Source organism: Lontra canadensis, unplaced genomic scaffold, assembly GCF_010015895.1.
Source record: "Lontra canadensis isolate GAN:19392208 unplaced genomic scaffold, GSC_riverotter_1.0 scaffold5, whole genome shotgun sequence".
Classification (NCBI taxonomy): domain Eukaryota; kingdom Metazoa; phylum Chordata; class Mammalia; order Carnivora; family Mustelidae; genus Lontra; species Lontra canadensis.
The window spans coordinates 33,095,684-33,111,742 of NW_022630999.1; positions in this window are offsets into that span (position 1 = coordinate 33,095,684).

A 16,059-nucleotide genomic window follows, 5' to 3' on the forward strand; every position below is an offset into this window, starting at 1 on the left:
CTATTGTTAAGACATCTATACTACCCAAACCAATCTACATATTAAATGCAATCCCTGTCAAAATACCAACAACATTTTTCACAAACTAGAAGAATCCTAAAATTTGTATGAACCCCTAAAAGACCCCAATAGACAAAGCAATCTTGAAAAAGAAAAGCAAAACTGGAGGTATCACAAGTCTGGACTTTGAGTTCTATTACAAAGGTATAGTGATCAAAACAGTATGATGCTGGCACAAGAACAGACACACAGATCAATGGAACAGAATAGAAAATCCAGAAATAAACCCACAATTATATGGTCAATTAATTTTCAGCAAACCAGGGAAGAATACCAGTAGGAAAAAGAATGTTTCTTCAACAAATGGTGCGAGGGAAAACTGGGCAGCAACATGCAAAAGAAAGAAACTGGACCACTTTCTTACACTGTATACAAAAATAAATTCTAAATTCTGAGTATGATACCTGAAACCATAAAAATCCTAGAAGAGAACACAGGCAGTAAATTCTTTGACATCAGTAGTAGCAACTTCTTTCTAGATGTCTCCTGAGGCAAGGGAAATAAAAGCAAAAATAAATTACTGGGACTACATCAAAATAAAATGCCTCTGCACAGCAAAAGAAACAATCATCAAAACTAAAAAGCAACCTACAGAATGGAAGGAGATGTTTGCAAATGACATATCTAATAAAGGGTTAATATCCAAAATATATAAAGAACTTACACAACTCAACACTCAAAAAACAAATAATTCAATTAATAAGTCGGCAGAAAACATGAACAGGCACTTCTCCAAAGAAGACATCCAGATGGTCAACAGACACATGAAAAGATGCTCATCATCAGTTATTGGGGAAATGAAAATCAAAACTACAATGAGATATCACCTCACACCTCTCAGAATGGCTAAAATCAACAACAGAAGAAACAACAGGTGTTGGTAAGGATGTGGAGAAAAAGGAACACTCATGCATGCACTGTTGGTGGGAATGCAAATAGATTTCATCTTTTAACTTTCTACTTTACAGTGTTAGTGACCTTTTTCTGTCTAGAATGCATGTCCCCTCTACCTTTCTGGTTTTTGTATAACATGGCATCTTATAAGGTTGTAATCTTAAATTTGTAGTAGAGAGCAGTGTCTCAAATAGAGAAGGTGCTCAATAAATGTTAATTCTTCCCTTGAACAGCTCCAAGTTCCCTAGAGAAATATTGTATCTTTTTTTTTTTTTTTTGTCTTTAAAATCTCAACAAGTTAACAAAGGCCACAAACTCAAACAACTCTAGGAAACAATCAGATTTTGTGAATTAATAAAAAAGACTTGGGTAAGATGACATGGACAGGTTCAGTACATTGCAGTGGTTTTACCAGCTTATGAGAGCCAACTGTTACACTGTGAAGACTTTTGTGAACCAGCTTAAGCAAAGCTTTTATTAACTTAACCACTATATAAATTATATTAAAAAACAAAGGTAATAAATACTCAAAATTCATCACTTCCTAATTATTTTAATAAGAGTTGCTTTATCTATTTTTTAAAACTATTTATTTATTTTGGAGAGAGGGAGAGCATGTAAGTAGGAGAGAGGGGCAGGGGGAAGAGGGAGGGGCAGAAAAAGAATCTCAAGCAGACTCCCCACTAAGTGGGGCTCAGTCCCACAACCCTGAGATCATGACCTGACCCAAAAATCAGGAGTTAGATGTTTAACTGGCTGAGCCACCCAGGTGCCCCTATCTATGTTTTTGAGGTTGTGTCTACTGTATTTGTATGATGGAAATGCTATACTGTGTGTTCCTGTGCATCTCTTTAAAATTCCTTGCCCAGTGATGTCAAGTTGATTGACTAAAATTGGCTATGGTGGGAGTTTAGACATCACAGAAATTGGCTAATGCTACAAAACAGGGTTTGGCTTATTGTTTTGTTGATTTTCTGGACTGAAGAGAGTGATGGGAAAATATCATAATGATGACAAAAGTCAAAATTATGTTATGTTTACAATCATTACATGATGAATAGCATAAAAAATTGAGGAAATAGTCTTCTAGTATTCAAAATCTAGTATGATTCAGCAAAGAAGCCATTTGTTTTATTGAAGAACAGTGAAATTCTTTAATGCTAGGTAAAATATAGGATGCCCAGTTAAATTTATTTGCTAGTTTGATTGGTTTTTTAGTAATCTTTACCCATTGAACTCAACAACCTAGAGATCACGAGACACATGTTCTTCTGACTGAGGCAACCTGCGGCCCCAGTTAAATTTAAATTTAAATCAGCAAGAATATTTTTAGCCTAAGTGCATCTCAACTATGGTTCAGAACATACTTATACTAAAATTTTATTTACTGTTTATCTGAAATTCAAATTTAACTGAGTCTTCTGAATTTTTATTTGTCAAATCTGGCAACCTTAGACATGTATCTTCATTGTTTCATCTTACCCTTAACATAGATAAAAATATCAGTAACGGGTGCCTGGGTGGCTCAGTGGGTTAAAGCCTCTGCCTTCAGCTCAGGTCACGATCTCAGGGTCCTGGGATCGAGTCCCGCATCGGGCTCTCTGCTTGGTGGTGAGCCTGCTTCCTCCTCTCTCCCTCTCTGCCTGCCTCTCTGCCTACTTGTGATCTCTGTTAAATAGATGTCTGATGTCTGTTAAATAAATAAATAAAATCTTAAAAAAATATATCACTAACCATTCTTGTTGGAATTGTACTTGTTTGTCAGTTGCAACTATAGGTTGGCTATGGATAAGATAGTTCAATGAGAATCAGTGAAATAATCCTATGAGAATCAACTTGCTATATGAAATTTATAATAAAGGATACTGTATATTTTATGATTTACAAGTTTTATATTATACGTCCTTTGCATCAGTAAAATTTATAAACACACACACACACACACACACACATATACACACACATTTTATTAATTTTTGGAGAACTGGTCATTAAATATTCATCAACAAACCACTGAGACACTGAGATGGTAATAAACCATCCCTTGAGAATGTCTACAAATTCATTTTATAAACACTGTCCTTCTAAACAAAACTTCTTTGTTCTACCTTCCTCCAAATGCCATTTTTGCTATGTCAGACCTACAGTAGGTCAAGGTCAGGACTCACTTGAACAATAATACTAGAGTTTACATTTTTGAGAAATGTACATATTTCTGAGGAACATATGAACATGTTTGGATATGTTCATCTCCAAAGCATACAAACACAAGCAACTGGAATAATTTCTCTCCCTGTGTAAAGCCTAAGTTTACAAAGAATGAAGAAGGAAGATCATTCTTCCTTAACCCTCCATCCTTAATGTGAGCCCCATCCAGTCATCTGAACTATTGTACACCATGCCTATCTTTATCTGACTACCCACTTAAGCTAAGGCGGCATCTTTGGGTGCCATCAGGCTCTGACATATGGGACTCATAACCACAAGCTCATGCCATTTCCATTCTTGCCAGAGTGATGTTCACTGATGAATTGGCAAACCTGCCTACTTTTCCTTCTGCTGCTATTCTGACCAGGGACAACCTGTATCTTGCTTAGGGAAGTCTTGGAGCCTAAAAGGCCTCTGGAATGCAGAATCCCTCTGAATCAATACAGTTAACACAAAGAGCAGGAAGCATGTCCATAAGGAGACATCTTTAGACTCGCTCATTCCTGCAGAGGCAAATTGGCAAGGACAGAAAGGAAGACAAACTGGGCTTCTAATGCAAATGACTGGAAAGAGTCAGAAGCTCGAGACAGACCAGACTTTTACACCCCAGGGCTTAGCTCAGCTCCTGCTTGGTTCTCTTGCCATATACTTGCTTTGTGTTAGTAATAAGAGAGAACAAACTTCAGAGAAATAAATATTCTGTTGCTTGTTTTATGGGTGGTAGTCTGTCTTTCTCTCCAGAATGAGCAAAGGCAAAATAGAAAACACAATCTCTGGGGTGTTTAATACTACAACTGTTCCCATCCATTTATTCCCAAATCTAAATTTATGCTTTAGGCCAGTATTTCCCATAGTGGGCTTCCACAGATGTTTCTGTATAATTTATAAGTAAATGGGGTAAGAGTTCCATGATCAAGTAAGTTTGTGATATTGCAGGTTTAAAGCTTTATTTATTTATTTTTTTTCTGCTAGACTTCTCAGAGCCTTTAATATGCTCATGTGCTTTGGGAATCTACTCACTGGAGTAAAGGTCACTATGTTTTCTGAATTTATTTGAGTCAAGAACCCCCTTTATGTGGTACATCTTAAAGAACTAGTGTTCTGTAGAGGAGACTTTACAGAACTCTTAGGCTCCCACTATTTTCAACAGCTTCTCATTAATCAAAAATACAACAGACTTCACTTTTCCATGACTGTTCATCTACTCTCTTCTCTCATCCTCAACTATTAAGAGTTTATCATTCTTCAAGGCTTAGTTCTCTTAAAGCCTCTATCAACAATTCCCTTCTCTTCTTTCTTTGCTCAACAAAAACTTGCTTGATACCAATGTCATCACTATTACCATAAGCTCTTGAAAAGCAGTGTGGCTTGGAGGGGAGGGCCTGGACTAGGCCACATGGCCTGTAGTCAGGATATAGTGCCAATGACCTTAAACAGGGTACTTTATCTTTTAGCAGCTCAGTTACCTTTTATGTAAAATGGGAATAATATTTTTAAAAAGTTTTTATTTATTTATTTGACAGCAAGAGAGGGAGCACAAGTAGGCAGAGAGGGAGGCAGAGAGAGAAAGAGGGGGAAACAGGCACAATGCTGAGCAGAGAGCCCTACGTGGGGCTCGACCCCAGGACCCTGTGATCATGACCTGAGCCGAAGGCAGAGGCTTAACACACTGAGTCACCCAGGCACCCTGGGAATAATATTTTTGTCACAGACTCATGATGATGATCTTCTGAAAGGATTTCGTGAAAGCACTTTGTTATCGTAAAATAAAAGTGAAAAACTATTAGCCCCATGTTTCCTAAATTCCTCTGTTCATAAAAATCACCTAAAATGAGGGATTTGTCTGAAAAGTCTGTTTTCATGGGTAAGACCTAGAATCTCTAATTTTAACAAGCATCCCAGGTAATTTTTACCAGCAGAAGAATTTAGAAAGTTCTGAATTATCTGAAAGAACTGAGGGATGAATGGTGAATTTAGCAGCAAGAGCTATAGACAAGTGAGAGATAAGTGGCTGGGGACAAGGCCAAGGAAGCAAAACACTACAGGCTCTTCCTATTTATTACACGAGGTAGGTATGTGTATATCCCTTCACTGAGCAAAGCTGCGCTGGGCATTTTAACTTTGTACAGTATCTCTGGAGTACACATTCCAAAAAAATATATTACTAAATATCCCACTGGTCAAACTTATCTTGGTCACTTCTTCATTTGAATCTTGAATCTTTTTTTAAAAAATCAATTATAACCTTGTGGATAATCATAATAGAGATCTTCATTTAAGAAATCAGTCTCACATTTCTTGTTTTTTTTTAAGATTTTATTTATTTATTTGATCAGCAGAGATCACAAGTAGGCAGAGAGGCAGGCAGAGAAAGAGAGGAGGAAGCAGACTCCCTGCTGAGCAGAGAGCCTGATGTGGGGCTCAATCCCAGGATCCTGGGATCATGACCTGAGCTGAAGGCAGAGGCTTTAACCCACTGAGCCACCCAGGCGCCCCCAATCTCACATTTCTAATTAAGGACTTGTTTGAGCACAAGAAAAGGGGCAGAAGCACACACACACACAGATATACATACCTGCCATATTTGCCATTTATAACTCTTATAGTCGTGGAAGTGCTCATAAATTAAAAAAAAAAAAATCCCATCTCTGAAATGATCTCTTTGCGTGTATTCTTTATGCTGCTGCATACAAGAGCTGGGATTACTTAGAGATTTTATTTCTTGTGCAGAAGCAAGGGAATAAAAACAGTATTTGCTTTATTAAAAATAAAATAAATACCCTAAACAAAAATTCATTCTTTCTAGAAAGCCCCCTCTCATGTCCAACCACCAACGGAGACTCTACTGCAACTGATTTCTTGGAAAAGTTCAAATCAAAGCCGGGAAAATCTTGTAGCCATTAGACTGCAATCTCTATGAATCACCAATTTGTTTTTCATGACTTTTTCTGCATTCCTTCTCTATTCTGTAGTTTATTTTGTTCAATGTTTTCAGCAACTGCTTTGCCAAGCCTCAGTGTAGAAGCTATCTAAGCAGGAGTATGTTTCCAACTCCACGATCTTCTCGTCCAAGGAACAAAGTAGGCATCTGATTTTTCTCCCATCCCTTTCTTTGCCTGTGTGGTTACAGGCACAGGAAGAAAACAACTAGAACTAAATTCTCATTGAATAAGGCCTTAAACAGTTGAAGATGCCATGAACAAATTCTGAGATAAAGAATGCCTTCTTTCCTATTATTCAGAGTGTATCTTATAGAGACTGAGGTCTTAAAGAAAGGGACTGCAGCTGTGACCAGTTGGCAGTGGTGACTTTGTGGCTTAGTGCAATAAATAATTTACTTTAACTTAGCTCCAGCTTACTGAGTCTCTAGCTTCTCTACCCCTATACACAAACAATTCACTTCTCATTTACAAACATTACACATCTGCATGTGTGACCACACACTCTCATTAAATAGATATTTATTTCTCTTTCTGCCCAACATGGGGAACTGGTTTTGAAGTAACTTAACAAGATCAGCCTCTTTCACTGCACTAACTAGACTGGAATTTCTGGATCAGTCTCGGTGGTGACAGGGTGGGTATCTAATTTATTCATTCAGCCATCCATTCGTTATCCATTTATTCACTGAATAAGTATTGTGAAGTGTCTACTCTGTGGTGTAGAGGTATTGGGGTAGACACTGGTATTGTGAGTACAATAGTCAATTAAGCACATGGAGACTGTGCTCTGATGGAAATGTATTGTCTAATGGAAGAGAAAAAACATTAAACAAATGATTACACATATTTTAAATGTTTAATTTTAATAAGGGCTGCAAGAAGAAGTAAAGGAAGCTATGAAATTAATGAAAAGGGAACTACCTTTTAATATGATAAAAGGTAGTTTAATATGATACCACATATTGTATTATTCCACTTATAAGTAATGTCCAGAATGGGCAAATCTGGAAAGAAAAAGTACCTTAGTGGTTACCAAGACTGGAGGCAGTGCTTGGAGCATTTGAGGATGATGGCTAAGAGAAATGAGCTTTCTTCCCTAGGTTATAAAAATGTCCTAAAATTGATTGTGGTTATAGATACACAACTCACATATATACTTAAAGCTCTGACTCCCTCTTTTTCCACCCACTGATACTTTGTTTGGGGCTACATTCATTTGCTCGGATTATGTACACCTGCAGCTATTGGCTGTTCATTCTACTAGCCCAGCAAACCAAGGATAGTGAAGGCATTTATCTTGGAGCTCCAGCCAAAGTGGTAGGTAGGCCTTAAGTGACCTGACTTGGTAACTTGTACATCTTTGCCTCATTCATTGGTTGGGGGAACAAGGTGCCAGGGTGGGTATATGCCTAGGTAAGGAGGTGGAGTCAGTTCTACCAGAACTTAATGCTCTGAGGATAGAGAAAGAGATGGTCCTATTACCAGATACAGAGAGGGTAGGTAGGTAAAAGCAGCAGCCCCCGACTTGGGATGATCAGTTGCCTCATGCAACCTTGGAATAAAGGTTTCGTTTTGAGGGACCACAGCTCTTCAGGAGACAGAGTCACTACACTTCAACTGCTGCATACAGTCTGAAATTGCTAAATCATTCAAAGTGTCACACAGAGAACCTATAAAATTTGTAATTCTCAAAGGATTCTATCACTTGGTTAAATAAGTAAATACTAAATACTAGCTATGGGATAAGATTAAAAAGCAGTTAATAAATTTGTAAACTGGATTATGCAGACATATTTAATTCATATTGATAATTCTAATTTGCATTGTGGGCTTGGGTGTTTTTTTTGTGTGTGTGCAGGCGGTAGGTGAAGAGGTTGGGATTTTCATTTGGTTTGATTCCTATGAATTTATATATGAATTCATATATATATACCTATATATATGAATTTGGTTTGATTCCTATGATATATATATATCCTATGAATTTATATTACATACCAAGCAGTATGTAATATAAAGTAATTAAGTAACATACATCTTGGGATATTTCCATCAACAAATGTAGAGGAATTATATGCAGCACATTTATCTGCTAATTGCTGTCACATGAAAGTTGCTTTGCTAGCAGGAAAATGTAACCACACATTGATGGTAGATGCATGGCCAGCAAGTCTCACTGCCCTCTCACAGGCAAACATCATGAATTGATCATGGGACTCTTTGCTACTGTTATACAACATGACCTCAGAATCCTCCTCAACACAATGGTTCAAGGAAACACCACCAATCAAATGCAGTTAGAAACCAGGATGAGCTATGTGAGCTTAGAAGAGTTACTTAGGGGCGCCTGGGTGACTCAGTGGGTTAAAACCTCTGCTTTCGGGTCAGGTCATGATCCCAGGGTCCTGGGATCAAGCACCACATCAGGCTCTCTGCTGAGCAGGGAGCCTGCTTCCCTTCCTCTCTCTCTCTGCCTGCCTCTTTGCCTACTTGTGATCTCTGTCTGTCAAATAAATAAAAATTTTTAAAAAATCTTTAAAAAAAAGTGTTATTTAATCTCACCAAGCTTTAGTTAATGTGCTTTTATTTATAAAATGCATTTGTGCTTGATAAAAGGTAGTTATAATGATGATGAAAATGATGACTACCTTCAGATTATACCTAAATAGAACCCCTTCCAAAGTTTTTCTCCATAGGTTTTCTTCATAGTGGTGAGGAGAACAGCATAAGTGATTTGGTTTTTGGATTTATTTCAGACTCTCTCAGTGCATCAGAAAGGGGATTCTTAGTTACTTGAATTTTCACTTTCATAAATGGTCAAGATGAGAACATACAGTTGAAAAACTGCACGTTACATAAGAAGGCATGGAGGGAGATATTGTCCATTCTGCCTCACAGTGACTCATGTGATAAATGCCTAAGTTTGGTTCCAGGAAAAAGTTTGTCCTTACAGAAAAATGTGTATGCTTTCCACCATCAGAAAACCAAAACTAAATAACCCAACATGTTTCCATTTTGCCTTCACTGCCAGGAAGCTTGTGCCAAAAATGTATTACCCCAAGTTTTATAATTAGCCCAAATCAGGTGTCTAAAGACATCAACTCCTTTTGAGTCCTTCAGATATTCCCAATTTTCTTTTACTCTTAAATTATTTATTTTATACTGAAAGAATCTGCAAACTTCTTTAATCCCACTGGAAAAAAGTGGATTACCTGACCTTTTAAGGTCTCTTCCAACTATAAAATTCCATGAAATCCTTAATAAAATTCAATCATTAGAACAAAAATGACTAGTTCTTAATAGGACATATGGCTTCTGGTATCCAAATAAATGGGAGAGAGATTATTTAAAATGTATCGGGAACCCATGGTTGGTTAGGCATTCCACATCTATAACAGGTGTTCAAGATGGTCTCACCAGCCTGTGGACACAAATGTGGCCATGTTCCCTTGTATAGCTACGTTTGCACCTCAGTGCTCCCCAACATCCCCTACATGGCAGCAAGGTCCCAGAGTTCCCCCAGATGATTTTTAGGACCCACTACTAGTGTCAGAAATATTCCATGCTCTCAGGATCCTGCTGTCATGAATACAGGGTGTTGGTATTATTAGACAACTGATCATGTCCCCATTTCAGCCTACCTCGACTGCTCCTCAAACAGGCTCTTGCTTATCTTCTAGGGCAATGCCTTCTAGAAAAAACCCAAAACTGAAAACCATTTGGGTGCCAATATGTTACTATATATTCCTTTCCTCTTTTTCTATTCCATGAGGAAATGGGAAACCATCTTCCTATCCTTTCTAGTGGAATAAAAATAAATATAGTATCTGTGAAATTAGGAGAAAAGTGTCAAGGGAGAAGACAGTTGCTCTTAGATCCAAACTTTGAAGAGCTTAATTCAACTCAAGCTAGCCTAGAGAAAAGAAAAGGAGACTGAGAAGGAGGAGCTAAAAAGGTAGTAATAAAATGCAAGAAGGGATGGTGTTACAGACTCCACAGGAGAACATGTTTCACAAAAGAGGACCAACCCCTGCTATAGGTGTTATCAAACTTGTATAGCTTCGTGAGGCAGACGTTATCATTCCTATCTTACAGAGGAAGAATCTAAGCTCAGGTTAATTTTATTTACCCAAGTTCACAAAGCTAGTTAGTGTCAGAGTTAAAACTCAGTGCTAAGTCTGTTGTGCTCTTTCCATGACACACCTGTGTGAAACAGATTGCAGAACACGCCTTTCCTGTTCCTTTCATTTTCCTAATATCTATTCCCAAACCTACAATAGAATATCTCAACTTCTCATTCTAAAAAATGCCAAGGGTAGCAACTAGTGGCCAAAAAATCAGACTGCCATCCTTTTATCGAAGCCACAGTGACAAAAAAGGAAGGACTCATAGAGTAGATCTAAAACAGGTAGATCTTGGAAGGTTTTCTTTTCAGTGTTGTTTTCTTCTATGAATATTGTAATAGATGAAAAAATGCTTTGTAAAAATTATAATGCACATATATATGCTTTATATATATACATATATATGTGTGCATATGTGTGTGTGTGTGTGTGTATATATATATATGATTATTGGCTCTATTGAAGAATGAGAAGAGAATGGATCTTTGAGGATTTTGTATCTGCTAATTCTAACTATAAGCCAAAATCAATATACAAAAATAAGATTTAAAAAATCTATAATAATTATTTCTCTTCACCGAGAGAAGTCTGTCTCCATCAATATTATCTGCATGACTGACTTTTCTCAAGGTGGGGTGGATTAAAGAGGCTAGAAATAGTCTAAGAGTAATGGGGTAAAATTTTTTTTTTTTTGAGGGGAAAGTATATTATCTGAATATTGTACAAGGTTCCAGCATTCCAGAACTGCAGCCTCTTTGACTCCTTAGGAAAAGGCCAACAGTATCTCCAAGCTCTGGAGTATTGGAGGAGCTCTAGCCAGGCTGTGTGCTCCAGCCTTTCCTGATCCATCATGAGGAGACATGTATGGAGTCATCTCAGGCTGCTAGGAAACTTCATTTCCCTGGAATCATGGAATTTTAGAGGCTGAAAACACCCTGAAGACCTAACCAGGGTTTTTAATACTTACTTTTAAAATATGGAACACCTTGGGGTGCCTGGGTGGCTGAGTGGGTTAAAGCTTCTGCTTTCCGCTCAGGTCATGATCTCACAGTCCTGGGATCAAGCCCCGCATCAGGCTCTCTGCTCAGTGGGGAGCCTGCTTTCCTCCTCTTTCTCTGCCTGTCTCTCTGCCTACTTGTGATCTCTGTCTGTCAAACAAATAAATAAAATATCTTTAAAATATGGAACATCTTGTGTATATATAAAATATAACATGTAGAAAAAATATTATCTTGACATTTGACATCTTAATCATTCTTAGGGAGGGAACTATCATTGTTTGGAAAACACCTTGGTAAACACAGTTGGGATATGACATCAGCAGGAGCCAAGAGCTCAGAGGAGAAAGAAGACAAACTAATCTGGGTGAAAATAGAGACAAGTCATGGGCATATTTTTGTTTTTGTTTCTGAATGGGGAAAAGAGAGGTAAGTGAGGAGAGAAAAGAGTGGAGAAGGGAGTTAGAGGAACTAGAAATTAAAATAATAATAGCCCAATTTTATATATGGAATCAAATATAATATAATATAATATAATATAATATAATATAATATAGATATTTATCTATCTACCTACCTACCTACCTATCATCATCATCACATCTGGCCTTGTTCTAATCATTTTATTTATATTAACTCCTTTCCTCTTCATACTATTCCTGTGAGTAGATATTGTTGTAGTCCCCATTTTAAAAATGACAGTGAGGAACAGAAAAGGTAAACAACTTAACTAGAACCTACAACTAGCAAGCATGGGGCAGGCTGCCCCAACTGTTGCCTATAAATCACCACATGGATCATCAGACTCCACAGATACAGGACCTTTCTCTTACTGATGAACAAACTGAGAAAATTATACCCTGGATTTTAATTTTGTCCTGACCAGTGTTTTTAAAAACTAAATCATGAATATTTATAATGAGGGAATTTTACATTTTAAAGGTCAAGATTCCCTGCTTGTCTTGAAAATATGGAAATCTCTACCATCTTCAAGCACAACAACACTTAGCCAGAGGTGGGTCTCACCACCTGATGTGCATGGGGCACAAAATTTCCAGAGAAGACATGGTTCCTACCCTGATTGCTTCATTCACTTGCTATCTGATCAAGCACTGAGTTTGAAGCTCCTGATATAGCACTAAGACAACAGATTTAATGTTAATACAGACCCGAACCTACACTTACGGCTTCCTTTTTCAGAGCTTTACTGTATCATAGACATCAGATTCCAGTACCCAAGTTTTTCTTCCAATGTATTCTGGTGTCTAGCACCATGTTTGGCATATCAGAAGAACTTAATATTTCTTTCTCAAATCATGGATAGATGCACTGATGGATGAAAACTCATAGTGGCCAATGAGCAGAAGGAAGTATATCCCCATCTTCTTCCTACCACTATCACTATTACCAAGGAGCTTCACAGACATGGTAAGTGTCTGTTTTGACTTTGTCCCATTACAAAAAACCTACCAGATGAAACTATTTTGTTGGGGCCTAAAACTCCCCACCTAGGCAAGAAATGCATCATCTCTTCTTAAATATCAACTGTTCCAGTTTCCATGGATCATGCTTCTTGGATTGCGGATGTGAAGAAAACAAGACAACTCAAACCAAAGCCAGGGCATGGACATCTCAGAGGGTCTTTGGAAACATGGGAGGGGCCCAAGGAATCAGACACTGACTCATCGTGATAAACCCCAGAACCCAAGGCACAGTCCTGTGTAGCTTTGCTGTTGGCTGGATGGCATTTTAAGCCTTAATTATTATTCTGTTTTATACTTGCAGCCTCAGAGCCTTGCTATTAAAGTGCTTTCAAATGTTTGGGAAGTCAGTCGTGTTCAAGTTTATCCTCTTACTGTTTGGTTGACAGGAACTATTTGTAAACGGAGCACCCTGCCAGTTACCAGCATTTATTTGCAGTTATATCACAAATGTTTTTGAAACTTGTGTTTATCTATAATTTGACACATCAAGAGGACTTTTGCTCTTGGCCTGAGCTCCTGCCAAAGCAAATGGTTATGTGTTAAAGTTGCTTTCATCAGGCCTTCACAGAGCTAATGGCTGACTCTCACATCTCCCTCACATCAGGGTTACCCAAACTGATGTTAAGAAAGCAATTGAACACATATGTGACAAGTTGGAGGGCCCAGGCCCAAGTAAGAGGGAAGGGGGTGGGGTTGGGGGCTCGCTTCACTTGGAGTAATGTTTTAAATAAAGGGCTGTTTTCAGAGAAGCTGGCTCTGACATCCACAAAGGCAATTTGGCAGAGGACCTAGTTACTCTCTCATCCACCTCTTCACTGATTATGATGATTGCTCCTTGCTCTGTTCCTAAACTCAGAGAAAGATGTGTCGGCACCCGGAGGCATCTGCTTCACTTAGCTTGCTTACCCACCATTTCAGTTAAGCCCTGAGAAATCCTATCTTGGCCGATTTATGGAGAAAACCTCTGTGTTGGAAAGATGAATGCTTTTGGTGATGGATTTTGAAAATCATAGTACTTCATAGCTGGAAGGAGACCCGCAGAGATGATCTAGTCCAAACCCCAGCTTATCTAATTCGTGTATTCATTCAACAAATATTTGCCAAGCTCTTTCCACATGCCAGACACCATTCAACATGATGGAGAAATACTGGGAACAAAGCAGACAAGTCTCTTCTTTCATGGAGCAAGTAAACAAAAACCATGATTTCAGGGACCATTAGTTTCTATGAAGAAGACAAAAATGAGATAATGTGATAAAGAAGTGGTTCTTTGATACAGAAATGGTTCTTTCAAGAGAAAGACCCTGAAAGGAGGCTATAATGTTGGACATGATGCTCAGTGATAAGAAACTAGTCAAGCAAAGATCTTTGGGAAGGCAGACAGAAGGAAGAAAGAGCAAGTACAAAGACTCTGAGATAGAACAAGCCTTGCATACTGGGGTTCAGAAAGCTGGCCATGAAACTGAGCTTACAGGGTGAGCTGTAGGTTGGAGAGGAGCAGGGACCAGATCACACAAGGCCAACAACTGAGGCACTAGTTGACTTAATAATGTCCGTGATAGAGCACATGTAAGCAGAGATCTCTCCATCCCTACCCAAAACTTTATTACCCAGCACATGTTGTCCCTAAAGCAAAACCATCATACTTTCTCTCTTTATATTTCCCACCAGATTTGTGCTCTGGGAGGTACAAGATATGGGAAAATATGTCTTGGCACAAGACAGATTGATCTAGGAATATGTCACTCTCATAATGAAAATCACTCTTGATTAAAATGACGTTTCAGCCTGAATTGTTTTATATGATTATTTCTCCATGTGCTTTTCAATATTTTTCTTCCCCTAAGATCCAGGTTACGAGGAGAAGAAAATCTCTGCATCTAGCATTTCCCAAAACTCAACCATTTGTGAATCACCTTCAGAATTTATGCCATATCTGTGTCCCACCTACTATATTTAATACTTTTGTTTAAACTTATCTATTATCTTATCTTTCTTATCCTTCCCCCAATTGATAACATCCACATAATTATGAGTTTGATATGCTACTTAATTTTTAGTTTACTACACATAAAATGAATATAATATTAAAGCTCTTTTATACCATCTACAATCATATCTTATGGGTAAATTTTTTAGGGGGAAAAACCGACTGCCTTTGTGCAATAGGGACATGCTGTCTCAGAAGGTTAGCAATATAAACATTCTCTTTCAGTTTCTCTCTTTTTCATTCCTGACATAAACATTTATGTCAACTTTCAATTGCTGCTCTTATCTCAATACTAGAATATGCAGAATCTTCAGAATGCCTTATTTTTAAAAGATTACAATTCCTAAATGAAAATAAGTAATATAAACATCAATTCTTTTCACCTCCCTTTGAAAATATCACCTACAAGTAGTTTCTGTAGGGAAATGGGGGAGAAGAAAAGACAGAGATCTCCTCTGGAAAGCCATCATCAAGTATCAGAGGCACATGCATGCCATGGGCCAGGACAACAAAACATATTCGCATGTATTATTTGTTAAAATCAAGCATATTTTAAAAAATATTTATTAAGATATTTAATGAATCTTAATTTTAAGAATATTTACATAAGTAAAGAGAACAGTATAATAAACACCCATGCAATCATTCATCACCTACTTTCAAGAATTACCAACTCATGGCCAATCTTGTTTCCTCTATACTCACACCCACTTCTCCCTCCCCAGTCACAGATGTTGTTTCATTTCACCTGTAAATATGTCAGTACGTGTCTCTAAGAGGAGTTTGATTTTGACTATAATCGCAATACCAGCCTCCCACTTAACAAAATTAATAATTCTTTAATATCATAAAATAGCCTTCAATCTTTCAAATATAATTTTTTTACAGTCATTTTGTTCAAATCAGGATTCAAGCAAGATCCATAAATCCATTTGATGGGTATATTTCATAAGTCACTTTAAATTGATAATACACTCCCTCCCTTTTTTTTTTTAATTTGTGAAAGAAACCAGATCATTCTCCTAAAAGGTTTCCCACATTCCAGATCTTTTCTGATTACATCCTTGAAGTGTGTGTAACATATCCCTCTGTTCTCTAATTGTTCTACAAACTGGTGTTTAATTCTAGACTGTTCTATCCAAAATTGCAGCCATTAGCTATGTGCTTTTTGAGCACTTGAAATGTGGCTAGTAGGGATAGAGAGGTTCTGTAGGTATAAAATACACACCAGATTCCAAAGACTTGGTACAAAAAAAAGTAAAATATCTCATTAATAATGTTTATACTGATTATATGTTGAAATAATAGCACTTTGTTTATACTGGGTAGAGTAAAATATGCAATTGATTCTTGAAAATG